Here is a 6,454-nt window from a genome sequence, read left to right as displayed (position 1 = left end):
CTATTTTCACGGGTTGCCCTTTAAATATTGTAAGATTTGGTATACTGCATGGAGATGGACATCTTTAGGGTTTTGTATGAATTGACTCACCACATTCATTGCGTATGCAATGTTAAACCATGTGTGTGATAGATAGATTAGCCTCCCAAGAAGCATGCCTTTGTCAGCTAGTTCTCCTTCCATAGACTCTCCTAGTCTATGATTTGGTTCAAGAGGAATGTATGATGGTTTACAACTGAGTCTACCTATTTCTTCTAGCATATCAAGAATGTATTTTTGTTGTAAAACAAAGATTCTTTCCTTGGACCGAGCTACTTTAATTTTTCAAGATCCTTTATGTCAAATTTTTTTGCTAAATACTTCTGAAGAGCTTCCTTTTTCATCTAGATCATTCCTAATTACTATAATATCATCCACATAAACTATTAATGTTGTGACTCCCCCTGAAGCCGAATGTTTGATAAAAAATGTATGATTACCCTGACTTTGTTTGTACTTCATATTCAACATTGCTTTAGTAAATCTTCTAAACCATGCTCGAGTAGATTGTTTGAGCCCATACAAGGCCTTTTTAGTTTGCACAATTTATTTTTAACCAGATTTATGCCAATTAGATTTCATCATAAAAATCTCCATGTAAAAAACATTCTTCACATCGAATATTTGTAATGTCCAATCATAGTTTACTGCTAGAGATAACAACACTTCTACAAAGTTCATCTTCACCACTGGTGCATATATCTCTTGATAATTTATCCCATGGGTCTATGTATATCCCTTAGCTACTAGTCTCATTTTATACATCTCAATGGATCCATCCGACTTACACTTCACTGTGAAGACCCATTTACACCCCACTAGTCTCTTTCTAGTTGTTCTCGTGTTTTATTCTTCTCCAAGAATTCCATTTCTACTCTCATTGTATGCTTCCATTCCTCTTTGCCAAGTGCTTCAGATAAGGTTTGTGGGATGACTATAGTGTTTAGATGAGTTAGAAAGCTTTTGTGTGAGGTTGATGAATTTTTAAAGGATACAAAATGGCATAAAAGATGTCGTGTGCACTTTTTAACACCATTTCTTGTGGCTATGGGCAGATCCAAGTCAAGAACAATAGGTGATACACTAGTAGAAGAACTTACCTTATTCCTAAGTGACGATTCAGTTTTTTGAACTTGCATAGGATTGATCACAAGCTTTATCCTTCTTGAGTAGACCTGTAGTGGCTTTGTGAGTGTAGGGTTTATAAGCCTTGATGCTTTTCAGAAAGATTAGAACATGATTTAATAGGTTCGGCTTCAAAAATGGGTTCAATATGCACAAGAGATGTTTTGACTAACATCTTTATCTTTATCTTCCATAGATGATGTCTCCCCCTTAAGAATAAGGGTTAGAAAAATGTGACAACGATAGAAACATAGTTTTATGAGTAATAGGATCGTAGGATTTTTACATTTTCTGAGTAGGTGAATACCCTCTGAAAACACTTGATAGCTCTAGGATCTAGCTTGCTCTGACCATAAGAGTGAATATGCACATATGAGACCTATCCGAAAACTTTAGGAGCTAACTTAGTTCACACATCGAAATCTAGAAAATATCCAGAAAACACCTCCATTAGACAATTAAAATCAAGGACTTGAGACGGGACATGATTTATTAGGTGAGTTGCAGTGAGGACTGCTTCTACGCAAAAGATTTTTGGAACATTCTTTTGGAACAAAAGAACACGAACAGAGGCTAAAAGATGACCAATTTTCTTTCGACAACCCCATTTTGTTGGGGTGTGTTAATACATGAATAATTATGTTGGAAGATTCATGAATAATTCATTCTTTTTGGAAATATGGAGACAACATTTGATTAAAGTAGTCTCTAGAAGTATTTGTCCCTAGCCTCTTAATTTCAACATTGAATTGAGTTTTGAAATTGTATGAAAAATAGGAAAAATGTTGCTCACATCAGATTTTTGTTTTAGCAAATAAATCCATGAAATTTGAGTGCAATCATCAATGAACGAGATCGACCCCAAATATCATTATGAATCAAAGAAAAATGAGTTATAGTTCTTTTATTAATCAAAGGAAAGGAAACACATTAGTGTTTAGAAAATTCACAAATATCACAATGAAAATCGTTTACATTAACATTCTTAAACAAAGATAGAAACATGACACTAAGGTACTAAAGGAAGAGTGCCCAAGTCTAAGATGATGAAGCCAAATTTGGTCTTTATTGGAATGTGAATTGTTGGACAAAAACTAGAGAGGTGACTTGTTCCCATTGTTCAGTTGGCCACTAGGTAACTCAAGATAATAAAGACCATGCCTTACCTTAGCATGTCCAATCGTCCTCTTTATAACTTGGTCCTGAAATACACAAGAAATACGAGAAAACACCACATTTTAGTTTAGATTTTTTGTAAGTTGATGAATGGACACAAGATTTGTAGATAACTTAGGTTGTAGCATGTTTTTAAGGATCATGGATGGACTTAGAACAATGTCTCCCTAGCCTGCAACGGTGGCCAGGGATCCATCAACAATGGTTATTTTTTAGTTACTAGGAGAAGGATGATATGTGAGAAATTTATGCGAAGAATGAGTCATATGATCGGTTGCCCGGAGTCAATAACCTAGGAGTTTGAAAAATCTGAACCAGAGACACTTAAACCTTATAAGGAATGGAGCTTACACGAGTTTGCCAAGGAACATGTACCTATAGACTTCTCTAATGAATAAAAAAATGATCTCAACCTTCCAATGTCTTCTTTTTAGAATTCATTCAACTCTTTACTACTGGAATTTACAGCTTGATGTGATCTGTCTTCCCTAGATTGAGTCATATTCAACTGGTTTCATTGTGTTCCATTTCTAGGTCCTCTACTCCATTGAGAAACTTTGTGGTATTCCATGAAGCTTCCAGCATTGCTCCTTGGTATGACGAGGTTTTTTAAGTAGGTACACCAAAGGTTGTTGAATTATTGGGAAAGAGAAAAATTTATTAACTTGTTGTAATTTAAGTACAACGAGCCTCTATTTATTATATAGTAAGTTAGAAGAATTCAATTATAATTAAACTATCTTTATCCCAGTGATACCTAAATTTAAACACTAAAAGATAAATCCTAGAATAATTGAACAACTGAACATAAATGGAAGACTAATATAATTAAAACACCTTTAAATTGAAACTCTTCTATAAGTCCTCCTTCCATAATAATTCTTACTCTGTAAGATTTCTTGTTGTGAGATTTATGTGAGATTCTTCCATACATGCTCTTCAATAATACCCCCTCAAGTTGGAGTTTATAACTTCAACTTACAAAGAAAAGGATTCTTGGTCTTCAATTTTCTTTTGTTGAAAAAAATTCTTCACATATGCAATTCTTCATTAATGCAAAAACTTAATCTTTTATGTTTTCCCTTTCTTGAATATTTTGGTCACAGAAAAATTACATCAACATGTAGAATTCTTCGTTATAGATTATACTACTTCTTCTCAAATGTAGACTTTGGAAGAAGGTGCAACCACTATATCATTCAACTTCCAATCTCACCTCCATACTTCTCTTTCTATTCTCCCCTTCTAGCTAGGAGATAATGACAATGATCCCAACTTGAAACAAATAAAGTAGTTGTAGTAATGATCTCCTCCATGAAGTTTTCCCACAGATAAGTACGAAATCGGACATAGACTCTCAAAAAATATAAAATGGGTGATAAAAACTTAAGTCGAAACCAATCTTAAAGGATTTCAAACAAAAATAGTGATAATAATCATTAAAGTGGGTAATGTCGGTCACTCACAAAACGGTGATAAAAACTCAAGTGTACCAATAAAAAAGTCTCAATGGACTGCTTCCACCCTAAAGATTTTTGGATCATTCTTTTGGAACAAAAAAGCACGAACAGAGGCTAAAAGATGACCAATTTTCTTTCGACAACCCCATTTTGTTGGGGTGTGTTAATACATGAATAATTCTTTTGGAAGATTCATGAATAATTCCCTCTTTTTGGAAGTATGGAGACAAATTTTTATTAAAGTAGTCTCTAGCATTATCTATCCCCAACCTCTTAATTCCAACATTGAATTGAGTTTTGACCATTGTATAAAAAATAGGAAAAATGTTGGTCACATCAGATTTTTGTTTCGGCAAATAAATCCATGAAACCAAGGTGCAATCATCAATGAACGAGACAAACTAATGAGCCCTTAAAATGTTGGGAACTCAAGATCGACCCCAAATAACATTGTGAATCAAGGAAAAAGTAATTGTAATTCTTTTGTTCCTTGAAGGAAAGGAAACATGTTAGTGTTTAGCAAATTCACAAACATCACAGTGAAAATAATTTACATTAACATTCTTAAACAAAGATGGAAACATGACACTAAGGATGCTAAAGGAAAGGTGTCCAACTGTAAGATGATGAAGCTAAATTTGGTCTTTATTGGAATGAGGGTAATGCAACTAGAAAATGCTAATAACTCCCATTGGAAAAACATTTTTTTTGAAAGGCTTCCATCACTCTTTGCCTAAAGAGTAAATAAATCTTTGAAAGAAAAAGATAAAAACAAACAATTAGATTTAAAGATTTGACATATGGTCAGAATTTAAACCCTTGTTTCCATGAAGGATTAACTTTATGTAATGAATCAAAACTAATGAGTCAACTTCAAAAAGAAAAACTAATTGAAAAAAAATATAGTTAGGAGACTTTTGTAAACAAATTGTGATTGATAATCCTATAGCAAGTAGAAGCCTAAAATCTAGGACAAGAGAATCAATTGACAAAAGATTCTTAAAAACAATATATAATCCAATTCCTAGGAAAAAAAATCGTTGAGTCTAAACCACAAAAAAATAAAGGAAAAATAAGAAATTAAAGAAAAACAAAACTAAGAAAAGTCCTCAATATTATAAATGAGGAACAATAGGACATTTTGCTAACAAATGTTTTGATAAGAAATAAATTAATGAACTCAATTTAGAACAAGATTTAAAAATAATATTTTTCAAATATTAGTTAATTCTAATTATTCAAAAATTCCCTAATCTGATAAAGAAGCATTGCCTTCTTCATCTAAAAACTCTTCTTTCGAAGTCTTCGATGTTTTAACTTTTGAGGAAGAATGTTGTAATAGTTGTAATAAAATTGAATTTCCCCCGAAATACTACTGGAAAGCAATAGTCAAAATGAGTGATTTAGGATTAAATGACATAACTAGATCGCAAGAAAAAAAATTAATAATATTTTGGAATGAATAATTGATTAAGATTGTAAAAAAATAAAAATTCTTGGTGCTCTTTATGACATAAAAAAAAAAGATGTTCAAAATGTTTATAGGATGAAAAAACTCCAAGAAATAGTGAAATACAAAAAAGAAGTATTTTATCCAATCGTAGATCTTAAAAGAAAAGTTACTAGTTCAAAAGGAGAAGTAATATTAGTCAATAATAGGTTAGATTAGCTAGAATCAGATCAAACTTCAACTTCATTTCATAGGGAGAGGAATAGTCCCTAAAAAATATTTTGAAAAAACCTCTCAAATTCTCACCGCTGCAAATGGAGCAACTATGGTGATTAATTAAAGACTCCCAAAAACAAATATTTGCTTAGATGAAACCTGTATCCCCGCCACATTTCCATTAGTAAAATATCTAAGATAGCAAATCATTTTAGGAACCATGTTGTTACATGAGATGATGCCCATAGAAAAAATAGATCAAACTGAAATTTATTTTAAAACATTGGAAAAATATTTTTGGTTCACATTTATTTAAGATCCTAAAACTAGGATAATATATGAGATTTGAAATTCTATACAAAATTAAATCTACTTTTTACAGCAAGAGTTTACCTTTTGAAGAAAATACAGATCTACTTTGAACATCAGAGACTTGGCAAAAGATCAAATTAATTAGTGAAAACTTCCAAAATGAAGTTTTGTAGTAACATTTTTGCTGTATTTTTTAGGGTAGTAAACAACATATGGTAACTTTCTACAACGATGGAATTGATCAAAAAGACATCATGATCAAGGCTAGACCATGAACCAAGAATACCTTGAAATCACAAGCAAGATATCAATGATCTGTTACATTAATAAAAAAAATTGGGCCATCGCAATCTCCATGGAGTTGCACGACCATTCTATATCAATAATGCTACGGAAAAGGAAAGAGGAAAATCAACTAGTAATAAATTATATATCATTACGCAAAGTTTTGAAATGGATAAAATATCCAATTCCCAATAGAGGAGATCTATCAAATAGATTTCATGAAGCTAAATACATTTGCCCTTTTCATAATTTACCCCCTCATATTCGTGTTCAACTTGCTCATTGCATTTTTCGCATACTTGCATTATTGTCTCAGTCTTGAACTATAAATTATCGATCTTATAAATCAACAAGATTTACTCTCTTTTTGCTAACCCTTTTTGTAGGAGTT

This window comes from Aristolochia californica, unplaced genomic scaffold, assembly GCF_029961685.1.
Source record: "Aristolochia californica isolate CCGP_79_NKW_82.1479 unplaced genomic scaffold, dmAriCali1.0.hap1 SCAF_15, whole genome shotgun sequence".
Classification (NCBI taxonomy): domain Eukaryota; kingdom Viridiplantae; phylum Streptophyta; class Magnoliopsida; order Piperales; family Aristolochiaceae; genus Aristolochia; species Aristolochia californica.
This window is presented reverse-complemented; position numbering follows the sequence as displayed.